The sequence below is a fragment of the Thermobia domestica genome, chromosome 2 (assembly GCF_964235325.1).
Source record: "Thermobia domestica chromosome 2, izTheDome1.hap1.1, whole genome shotgun sequence".
In the NCBI taxonomy this organism is placed as follows: domain Eukaryota; kingdom Metazoa; phylum Arthropoda; class Insecta; order Zygentoma; family Lepismatidae; genus Thermobia; species Thermobia domestica.
The window spans coordinates 151007767-151020455 of NC_137455.1; the positions used below are offsets into that span (position 1 = coordinate 151007767).

The window sequence follows — 12689 nt, forward strand, 5'->3', positions numbered from 1 at the left end:
TTTGTATGGAACAAATACTAAGTAAAACACAAAGATTAGAAAATGGACTCTGTTGACAACCTGTAAAGTTATCCGTTGTGTGAGCGTAGCCTAATGATAGCTCTCATGCTTCGAGATCCTGCATTTGAAACCAATGGTGAGATATTCTTAAGTTCCACTGGCCGAGTGCCAGGTTGCGGCACGACATTTATAAAGGTGAATAAATGAATTTATTTTCTTTCCTTCTTTTAAGAATTTTGGCAGAGAAATAACATTATTAATATAATATTTGCTATCCTCTATAAAGCATATTTGTGATAAAACGCATAAGTTGCAATTAATCTCGTGGTTTGTAAGGGTATTGGAAACGTAAAATTGCTTTACTATCAAATAATTTTAAAACTTACCTCCTAATTCATTGGACAGAGACCTTTTATCACATTGAAAATGAGAAAATTCAGTTTCTAGACGGAGAGTGCATACTTCTGTGATAGATTTTTAAAGTACATTGTAAAAAACTATCACTTAAAAAACAAATTCCAATAATATTATGTACTTTGAGTAACAAATAACAAATTTCTCTTTAGTGGCTAAGTGGTTAGCGTTACCACACCTTCTGCAAGAAAGCATGGTTCGATTTTTAGATAGCACTTTGTGACTTTGATATCACATCATATTCTCGGTATACGTTTCGTTGCTCATAAAAACATTACTTGTAAATTAACAGCCAACAACTAATCCCCAAACTCAAACGCAGGGTATGTGGTTCTATCACCCACACCCAAAAATAATAGTACTACTGTTAGGAAAAATGAAAAATAATCGATCACCTGACATCAATATCATAACATCTATCATGATTCTGAACACTGTCATGTTAGATAGAAGACAATTTAGTTTCATTTTCACTTAAACACCCTTTCCCATATCCAGATATTCTTTACAATAATTGTTCTGTAAATACCACATGATTCTAAAACATGAATATTTCAATTGTATTTGTACTGGTTTCTTTATAATTTCTAATACCACTTTTGCTAGGTTCTTTAAGCAACGTTGCTTCCAAAATGATTGTCCCACACTATCAGGCATCCTGAACTGTGAAACTATACATTTTCACACATACTTTTTGTCTTTGGATCACTTACGCCGTGGTATTGTAAGTATACGACAATATTTCTCTTTTTAGTATGTTTATCAACAGAGCCGTAGCTAGAGATTTCGGCGCCCGGGACGAAGTAGAATTCGGCGCCCCCTACACCCACCTCCAAGCTGCTTTTTTTTTTTTTTTTTTTTTTTTTTTTGCATATAGATCAAACAGAAGCGGCTTTCGTTGTTACGCTATGTTGATTTTTTATCAAGGTGCTTGGATAACCATTGCAACATCCAAAAGCGATCATTTTGTATTTTTTACAAATAAGAGCTGTTTTCAAGAGGTGGATATTGGACTTTTTGTTAAACTTGACAAAACTACCTCTGGTTAGTATACAGATCCACTTGGAGATCAATCACGGAAATTTATAGTACAACTATTTGTAACGCTTCATGCTATCGATAAGAAAGGAAATTTCAATACATTAAAAACTATGTGCTTTTAAAATGACAGCATTAATTTCCAGTAAGAATTGCAAACTTTCGTAAGTTTATTCTGTATGTGTCCACTTAATTTCGATTATTTTAATATCAGCAGTTAAACGAGTTGAATTTATTCATGATAGACTTTCTTTTATTACTCTTAAGGGTCGGTGGTGTGCCCCAACAGAAGATAAGGATGACGATATAAAAGACACTTTTGAAGAAGTGTCACGGGTATTCTACCAAGTCCTGTGATACTATATGAGAATTCTATTAGAGGATTGCAATGCAAAGATAGGGCGACAGGATATTTTCAAACCGGTTATAGGGAAAGAAAGTCTGCATAAGAAAAGTAATGACTACGGCATTTAGTTTCGTGAACTTTGGAATATCCAAAAACTTTATCGAGAAGAGCTCAAAATTCCCACATCGCGACGTTCATAAATACACATAGACCTCGCCAGATGAAAGAACACACAACCAAATTGATCACGTTTTACTAGATAGAAGAAGTCAGTCCAGCATAATTGATGTTCGCTCGTTCAGAGGACCTGAGTGTGACACTGATCACTATCTTTGAATAAAGAGAATAAAGAGAGGTTTAGTTTAAAGAAATTAAAATAGAACTAGGCAAGAGGGGAATGCTAGATTGAAGTGTAATAGATTCTCGTATGTAGAAAGTTTTGAGAGCACTAATGTTGAGAATACTGGGTTCAAAATAGGGACAGCATCAAAATTTCGGCAAGAGAAAAATTGAAGCACGCGGAAATACGTACAGATCATGGTTCGACCAGGAATGCACCAAACTAACGGAGATGGGAAAATAGGCTAAACTGCGTTGGCTACAAAATCCGAACGATTTAACTAAAGTAAATTTCGTTGACATTAGACGGGAATCTTAAATGTTTAGAAGAGAAAAACGCGATTTTTTGAAAGCTTAAATTAATGGTCTTGAAGATAATGGTTAAAAAAAAAAAAAAATTCGAGACATGTATAAGGGGATCAACGAATTTAAGAAAGGGTATCAACCTCGCGCGTATATAAGCAACGACGGAACGATTCTTACAGATACAGATAGCATCTTGAATAGATGCAAAGATTTCTTTGACGATTTGCTTAACACGCAGCCAAAAACTAAGACCGTGTTGTCACGTTAGAAGAACTTGTAGCTGTCATTAAAAAGATCTTGAAACCCTACTATATTTCACCATGTAAACATAATCTTAAAAGGGACAACCATTTTTTTTTCATCTTGCAAGGAGTTGAACAATGTTCAACTTTCTGGGACGTCTTCCTTGCTACCTGCTATCGCCCTCCCGCTGACATAAAGGAGAAGCCAGTTTCGCCGCTTCCGAAACAATGGATTTTTTTTGGACAGGGAGGGGGAGTGCGCAAAAATACACGTTTTTAATGAGAAGGTTCACTGTTTGTCCACTAGAGTGCAGTGCTGCATGGGTGGTGATACCTTTCTTGCTTTCAAGGAGTTGTAATGTGTAAAGAGTAAATAAAAAGATCGGGTTTCAAGATTTTTTTATGACAGCTACAAGTTCTTCTAACGTGACAACGTGCCTTAATGTTCGTGGGGAAAGGGAAATGCACAGCAGAACCATAAATTTCAGAGCCTAGCCGAACAGAAGTAGAAATTGCTATAAAGAAATTAAAGAAACACAAATCTCCGGGTGTAGACGAAATTCCGGCTGAGTTAATTTTAACTAGAGGAAAAAATGTGGAACAAGATACATTAACTTATTATCCTTATCTGGAACAAGGAAGAATTGCCACAAGAGTGGAAAGAATGAATCATTGTTCCAATTCACAAAAAAATACAACAACGCGGACTGTAATAATTATCGAGGCATTTCTCTTGTGTCAACATCCTTTAAAATCCTCTCAAACACTTTATTAGCAAGATTGATCCCATATTCGGATGAAATTATTGAAGATTATCAGTGTGGGTTTAGACGAAACCAATCAACTATGGACCAGATATTTACCATTCGAAAAATAATCGAAAAGAAATGGGAATACAATACCCCGGTACATCAATTATATATTGATTTTAAAAAGACTTGCGATTCAATTTAGGGATGCGCACGAGACGAGTCGAGACAGGATTTTCCTGAGAAAATTCGAGTCGAGACACGGCTTTTCCAATAGAGAAATATACATTTTTCGAGTCGAGACATCTCTTTTACAGCACATTTTCGAGACGAGACAGCCACAAATCTTGTCTCGTGCGCATCCCTAATTCCATTAAAAGATAAATATTATAAAACATTCTTGCAGAATTTGGAATACCGAAACGCTCAGATTAATTATGATGTGTTTGAAGGAATCCCGACGTAAAGTCCGACTAGGAAAATTCTTGTCCACGAGTTTCCTCCTCGAGAATGGCCTCAAACAAGGAGATGGGTTGCCGACATTATTATTCAACTGTTTTCTGGAGTACGCTATAAGGAAAATCAAAGATAGAAACCAGAGCCTAAAGCTGAATGGTATCCAGGTCATGGTGTATGCTGATGATGTAAATCTGATAGGAGATGATAGGAGAACAATAGAAAGAAATGCAGAGACATTATTAAATTCTTGCATTTTTAGAAGTAAATGCAGAAGAAATTAAATACACGGAAGTTCACTGGTATCGTAATACGGCAAATTATGGATGCCTCAAAGCATCAAATAATATTTTCGATAAAGTGGATACTTTCAAGTATCTAGGACCAATATTAGCAGATCAAAATCATATCCACGAAGAAATTAAATATCGACTGAAAGCAGAGGATTCGTGTTATTATTCGTCGTTATATTTTGTCGTCGCGAATTCTGTCGAGGAATTTGAAGCTCAAAGTATATAGAACGATAATCATGCCTGTTGCTCTGTATTGTTGCGAAACATAATTACTTGAAGAGAAGAACGCAAACTGAAAATATTTGAGAACAAAATCCTGTGACGAATATTCGGACCCAAGAGAAACGGCAATCGGGAATGTCGGAAACTTCATAACGAAAAACTGCATAATTTACATCCTTTACCAAACATTGTTAGGATCATCAAATCTAGGACAGGTGGGCAGGTAGTGTAGCAAGAATGAAAGAAAATAGGAACGTTTTCAAAGTTTTGACTGGAAATCCAATCGGAAAACGTCCATCGGGATAGGAATGCGCACGAGACAAGATTTGTGGCTGTTTCGTCTCAAAAATGAGCTGTAAGTCTTGACTCGAAAAATGTATTCTTCTCTATTGGAAGAGCTGTGTCTCGACACGAATTTTGTCAGGAAAATTCTGTCTCGACTCGTCTCGTGCGCATCCCTACATCGGGAAATCCTAGACGCAGATGGAAGGACAATATTAAGATGCATCTTGCAGAAATAGGAATACACAGTAGAAACTGGCTTCAGTTGGGTAAGGACGAAAGTCATTGGAGAGGTTTTATGAACACAGCATTGAATCTCCGGGTTCTATAGGTCATTGAGTTTGTTAGTTCTTTTACATTAAAAAATCTTTTTGTAACGGAAATTCAGGTTTATGTTTTATAGGTATGTTGATAGAATAACTGATACGTATGCACCGAAAACATATCCTGGCGATTCAACTAGTTGATGGAGAGATGATCCCAACTAAATCCTTCAAATTTGAAGCATTTCATATGTCAACGGAATAAAAAAAATACTGGTAGTGATAAGTATTTGAAAAAGACGAAATACATTGGCTTAAGTTCTGACTCTTTTAGCCTCTACTCTGATTTCGAATATGTTATTATTCCCTTTATTTACCAAATTTTAATATTCCTGCTCAAACAGAAGCTTCCGTATATCTCTTCACTCCTCTCATTTTCATACCTTCATTCTGACCATCGTGATTAATCCGATTGGGTAGAAAAGCATGATTAACTAAGCAAACTCATCACACTCACAACGCTGAACAGATATTTGAGACTTTGACCTTTTTCGAATTTGAAAACGCTCCTGCGTATATTATACGTCATTACTCAACACCTTGTACGTATATCTTATCGTCATTAACAAATCGTATATAATAACTTCGTTTAACCCTTAAGAGATCCGGGATTTTTGGGCTATTTTTTAGACTTTCAGTCAAGCAGCTACTGCATCGTCACTATTTATCCTAGGATCATAGTTCATACCTCATTCTCTTCAGAATGGAGCTGGCTTTCAAATGATGCCACTTGCATGCTTATACCATATACCAGGAGCGGGAAAAATGATGTCAAAGGGAAACTTTCGGAGGGAATTTTTTTCTCGCACTTTGCCCCCCCCCCTCTGGAGCGACCCTGTGTGAACGTAGCCATCTAAAAAAAATCTGATAAATAGTACTTGGTATAATGAATGTGTGTGCCAAATTTCAAGTTTCTATCTTGAATACCAATTGCGGGAGAAATTTTATCAGGAATTCCCACCATGCCCCAAATTACCCTAAAACACCATAATCTCAGATAAAAAAAATTCCTGAGACATCCCTAATTACCCTAGGGTCATGTTTCGCCCATCATTCTCTTCAGAATAGAACTGCCTTTCAGGCGGTATGACTCACGTGTCTCCATCATGTATCTAAGGCAGGAAAATGAGGAAAAACAGGATTTTTTGGGTCTAAATATCCTTTTTTCAACTTTTAGCCCCCCTGGACCCCCCTGTTTTAACGCAGAGATCTGAAAAAAATTTTTAAACATTCCCTGAGACATCCCTAATTACCCTGGAACCATGTTTCGCCCATCATTCTCTTCAGAATAGAACTGTCTTTCAGGCGGTACCATTCACTTGTCTCCATTATGTATCTAAGGCGGGAAAATCCCGTGAAAGGGATTTTTTGGTAAAATTTCCCTTTTTCAACGTTTAGCCCCTCTGTACTCCCTGTTTTAACGCAGAAATCTAAAAAAAATCTGGTAAATACTACTCGGTGGACTGAATGTTTGTGCACAATTTGAATCTTCTAGGTGCAGAAATAAGCCAGCACAAAAATAGTACCGAAAATGTCCAAAATTCCCCTATACAAAAGTATATTTTGATAACAATTCCCTGACACTTCCCTAATTACCCTAGGGCCATGTGTCGCCCATCATTCTCTTCAGAATAGAACTGCCTTTCAGGCGGCACCATTCACTTGTCTCCATCATGTAACTTAGGCGGGAAAATGAGGAAAAACGGGATTTTTGGGTAAAAATACCAATGTACCATGAAACACCCCGTATGGTACAAATTGTACCATAGGATCCCCAAAGGGTTAAGTGATAAGTAAAAACTTGTGACTCTTATTGAAAATGATGGGTTGCGAGCAGAGCGAGCAAGAAAATTTTTAACAAATGTTTTCTTTGCAAACCGACAACAATATTGATTTAATAGGGCGCCAATTATTTTAAGGGGCGCCGCGTCGTTTACTCTTTTCCGACACCTTTTCTTTCTTTTTGCTCGTTCGCCGCCCCTCGGTATCAGCGCCCGGAGCAACCGCCCCGCTCGCCCCCCTCTAGCTACGGCTCTGTTTATCAATCAAGAGTACTAATTTACACATCATACTTATTGCAATGCAGTAGCGCCGATTTCCGAATAACCTTGCTGAGATGTTTGATATGTGTGTTTCATTGTCAGATATTCAAGCAAAGATATAAATAGCAAGTCTGGGTTGGAGTTTTCTCGGTTTTCCTTTTCACTTTCTCTAGGAGGAGATTCCTTGTGTTTGGGGCTGGATCAATAAACATATGCACTCCCAAAAACTTGCCTTTTAATCCATTTCGCTAACGAAGATACCGCGCCAGTACACACACACATGTTTCTTCCGCAACAGTACTGTGGATTCTCAGAGGACACTTGCGAATGACTTTTGTTACCTTTGTAGAGGAAAAAGCATGCCTTTTCGCTAAACAAAAGAGTTTAGCCCGTAAGTTTGTTCCTAACGCATCTTCTGAGAAGATTCTGAGAATTTGCAGAAGTGGAAAATGCTTTCCGTAATTATTTATTCCCTAATTAATATCATTTAACAGAAATGAATTTCTTCATCCCTCCCAGTAATTCAATTTCGTAATTAAATTTAAAGTTATTTACGCTCATACTGCATACAATTACCGGTGTGAGAAATTAAATTTCTGTAACCTCTCTGTAACAGACACCTCTCAGTAACGGACAAAAATTCATGTCCTATTGGTGTCCGTTATTCAGAGATTTCACTGTTAGGGCGTGTCATTTTTGAGGGTGAAATATATTTTTTGCAATTTTTCATGATGAGGGGTCTTAAAAGTATGTTTTTAGGTATGAGAAATTCAAATCCGTACTTAGTTTTGTGATTAAAGAAATTCTAGCTAGGTAAATCAAGATTTGAATATAGCACAAGAGCAGTTTTCGGAATTTCATACTGAAATACTTTCGAAAATGCCATGCAATGCTATAAAATACATTATTTTTCCGTATGAAACATTTTATTAATCATTAAACATATTAATAAAGCTAGAGGTACAGTAAGAAAGAATATATAACCAAAAACACTCAATGAAATTTCTCCATACATAGACATACGTACTGAAATACTGTATTTAGACTTTATATTATTGCATTACAATTACTAAGAACAGAAAGCATTATTTTGATTACGTACTATTATACTTTATAGCATCATACAATTCATACACTTCTTACTTACTACTATAGTATTACTATGTGTGCTACATTTGTGTTACATTTGTGCAACAGCAACAAGTAAGCAATACTATTACCGTATAGTTATTCACAAAACAAGTTTCATTATGTCCTGTTTTGACCCATTTTCGGACATCATCTGTGGACTTGCTTCTTGAACTATCATGTACCCCTCACGTTTCTCATGCTTATAGACTTTTGCTGCTGCCTCTGTGACTTGTTTCATACACCTTTCTATAGATTGAGCGTGATTTGGTCACTGTGGTACTTTTATCGGAACGTCTACAAATTTCTTTACTACTACTGTTGAAAGTTTGCATGTCAAGGGAGGTTCATAAACACCTTTAGACCAGTCGATCATCTCTAGCACGAACGAGGCATTGGGGTCGATAGCAGGTGTTTTCGTCGACGTACAGAGAGATTTCCTTGTACTGCCTCACTTATCAAGTTAAGTATCTTTTGAAGTACATCATCCACAACAATCTTCTTCTGCATGTGAAGTCACTGCACTTGAAACAAGATGTGGCGTGGCCCCTTTTCCCAGCAATGCTTGACTTTGATGTTGAACCAGCAGGGTAATAGACACTAACAATGTATTTCACTATCCGCCTAAGATTTATGAGATATTTGACGTTAAGTTCATGTTTAAAAACCCACAAACGACGCAGTCTATGTGCTGTGGTCAATCATTTTGAATGACTGACTCTACCAATTTCAAGAAGCGCCAGATCCCATGGAGATTTTCCAATGAGAATGGCCTGTGTAATGTGATATCCGTATGCTTGATCTGTAGATAAATCTTTTACGATATTTTCACTCAGCGCAATAAGAAGCTCTCTAATTGGGAGATTTTGCTATGAAGGATCGTTTTCAAGTCCAGTAACTGCGCCTACCCTATCTCCAATAGTACCTTTCCACTGATTGCTAGACAAAATTATGCCATCCAGTGTTGTGATTAAGTGTCGCAAAGGTAACAAGCTGGTGTGAAGAGCACACACTAACTAATTTAGTTTACGAAAGAGTTTGACTTCTACCCAATGCATAGTACGACCTTCCCAACCAGTGATAACGTTAGTAGAATTACCTCCAATTGCTTGTAAGATTTTATCAATGCCCTTCTAAAATCTTCAAGATTATCAGCAAAAATTTCAGCTTGCTTTTTATTGTCACAATCTTTCTCAGGAGTGAAATTATGAAGATAGCGTCTACCTGGTTCGCTGTAAACAGAATAGGTTTGTTCTCATATAATCCCACGGAACTGGTGATTTGAATTTTCTGCTACCAATATAACGTTCGTAATATCTTCAAGGCTGTCAAAGAAGATGCAGTCGATTATACCTTGCTGACTCATCAAATTCTTGGTCCACGGATTCCATTATTTTTTTCTTGTGCTCTCTTCACTTTATTGCGATCAATCACAAGCCTTTGGTCTTTGTCAGTTATCAAGCCAACATCCATAAGGGCGGCAGTAGATATGGCAGCTGTGGCACGCAAGCGAACACCATACCAAATGCTCTGCACGACAACATAGCTTAATGACGGGAAGTTAAGAGGGTAACAATTTTATGCCGGTTCCAATCAAATTACTCCTATGTGTAAATGTATTACGTTTTGTTTTTGTCTTAGAAGTCATTGTAAAGAAATATCAAGAAACCACGATGTTAATATAAGGACTAGTTGAAAAAGTTTACACACTCACATTTGAAGCTCTCAATCTTATACCCTTGGAGTTATTATATAATAAATGTGAAAACTTTAGCGCCTGTTTAAAATTGAAAATGTATCTCATTTAATGATTGTAGAATATAAATTTGACATAATATTAAAACTGTAATTCAGCAATGTGCAAATAGATAAAACTAATCTTAGCAAGCATGTTTTCTGCTCAATAAATGAAATACAACGCTGGCGCCATTTATGAACAACAAAAGTAAATTTGTAATAAAAGAACGAAAATGACAAAACTTTGGACTGATATTTACCTAGCAAAACAACACTATATCGAATTTGTAAATATATGCTTCGAAATACAATGTCAGGTCTCAACTTTTTAGCACCCCTCATTTTAGAATTTTGAAAATTGAAAAAATCGACACGCCCTATATTCACTGTAGTATATCTATAACTATTGATTGCAAAAGATAATAAGATGAAAGATAGAACCTGTTCCTCGGACGCGGAATCTACATCAAGAAACCGTTACTTGCTGTCCATTTCTGTTTTTGTTCTATGGGGATAAAGGTTGAAACCAAGAATCGTTAATTTCAAGTACTTCCGGTTTTGAATAGAGATTTAACGGAAAAGATGGAACCTATTCTCGGTAAGTTGAATCGATTGTACAAAACAACCTATCGATATCTCGTACCGTTTTTGCTCAATGGAAATCAATATTAAAGTTGGACGTGGTAGTAAATTTCAACCACTTCTAGTGTTTGTAGATTGTTGTTGGTTCTAATTATATGTTTTCTTGAGACTCTGAACCGATTGCAGAAAATCGTTTGTCGTTATCTATTACTATTTATGCTCTATTATGATAAATGTCGAAAACGGAAATGGTTCGCTTTAACCACTGCCGGTTTGAATAGTAAGTTTGAGAATGATGGAACCTATTTTTCAGACAATAAATCGATTGCAAATATCCGCATCTCGATATCTTTTGCCGTTTTTGCTCTATGAAAATCAATATTCAAACCGGAATAACAGTAACTTTGAAGCACTTCTGGTTTTGGTTAAGTGTTGCTGATTGTCATTATCGTTCTCTTGAGACCCTGAATCGATTACAGGAAACTATTCGTCGCTAGTTATTAGCATTTTTGGTCTATGACGATAAATATTGAAGCCGGAAATGATTAATTTGAACCACTTCCGATTTGCATGAGAAAAGATGTAACTTATTCCTGGGAAGCTGGATCGATCGAAAAAAAAAAAAAACACACTTCTCGATATCTCTTAGCGTTTTTGCTCTTATACCTGTCGGCAGACAGAAGCTGTTCTATAAGACTTCTGACAATTATGCATTTGGAAGTCTAAAAACAGGAAGTAATTAACTTAGAGTAATGAATACTTTTCCACTTGTCGTAGTACTAACTAGTACACTTGCAACAACAGCCAACCGACTGTTAACCTTTACCTTAAAGCACGCTAACGCTACGCGTGTTAAAGAGTACAAAGTCCTCTTCTTGGAGAAAACGAAGTATAAACAGCATAGAAGGGGTCAGTGTCCTTTCCACTTGGAAGGCTAGAATTGGGTATTGTTACTCCAATGTCAAGGTCGCAGGGAAGTGAAAGACAACTACGTTTATTATCAGCAAAGACCCTGGGAATTTGCAACATCATTATACTGTTTTCAGTGTTTCTGGACTGACGCTGCGAAAGTCTTCTTTCTTTTAGTTTTAAACATTTATTTCCTCCTTGTAACTTTAATAGCAACATTATCACGTGTACATAAAGGGACATTTTCATCACATCTTATTGCAGTTGGTGAGTTACTTCTTGTGTGAGATAATGGCAAATATTCAACTTCTTAAAAGTAAGCAATGAGAAATGTGTTTCTATTTATTTTTCTTAAAATACGCTAATTGGTCTACTGTGATTTCGTTTCTTATCAATGACAGTAGCTTTGATGCTTGGTGATGGAAATTATTATACTACATTTTTATTTGCATATTTTGATTATAACAAATTGATATATTTTGGTTTCTGACAGTGTTTCTTTCAGAAAAATTGTTCCGGGGGGCACACTTAGGATTACGGGGGGTCACTGATGGTACTATTCTGTTTAATATTATTATTTTTGGTCTCCTCCGGGTGGGCACTCTCAGAGCTCCGGGAGGGGGAGGCAGTGCCCCCCAAGAGACATGTCTGGAAGAAACATTGTGTACATACATGAAGTAAATCTACCCGTTTCCAGGATACACTTGTAATAACTATCAAAACAATCATACAATCAAAACACCATTTATCGTTTAAAATTGAGGGGATAGGGCTATAAGTTGAATGAGAACCAACAATGTAAAACTTATATGACGTTCTTAATTCAGACTAGTGCGTACAGTCAGTATGTAAAACGTAACAGCTTCGGAGCTCGAACTCAACTTTTCCCCCATAACAAGCTCGTGTGATTACACTTTATTTAGTGAGCGAAAATTCTTCTTGCAGATACCTGTTTGTGTAACACTTTTTTCTCTTCTTTTCAGAAGTCAGTTTTTCATCACGCGAACGATTATAATGCAACATCAATACTATTCATAATCTCATAATCGGAAACTTGAAAGTTAAAATCCCGCAACCAATTATCGTGATTCTGTCATTCTCAGAATAATAATAATAATAATAATAATAATAATAATAATAATAATAATAATAATAATAATAATAATAATAATAATAATAATAATATAAGTAGTACTAATATTTATACCAGAATCAGCTCCATTAAGCGAATGCTGGAATGACATTTGATCTCATATTGTACTTAATGCTTCTTCCAGAGAT

The 12689-nt window shown here is 36.3% G+C and overlaps 1 pseudogene across 3 annotated transcripts in view; it reads left to right on the forward strand.

The window, feature by feature from the left end:
* Positions 1-11445: 11445 nt before the first annotated feature.
* LOC145676362 (glucose dehydrogenase [FAD, quinone] pseudogene) overlaps positions 11446-12689 on the forward strand; it is a 146747-nt pseudogene continuing 145503 nt past the window's right edge. For 2 of the 3 annotated variants that reach the window (XR_014129380.1, XR_014129383.1), the window contains exon 1: positions 11447-11675. The product of XR_014129380.1 is annotated as a glucose dehydrogenase [FAD, quinone] pseudogene, transcript variant X1 (transcript). Of the gene's footprint in view, positions 11725-12689 lie in introns of all 3 variants that reach the window. The other variant, XR_014129385.1, reaches the window with a different exon arrangement.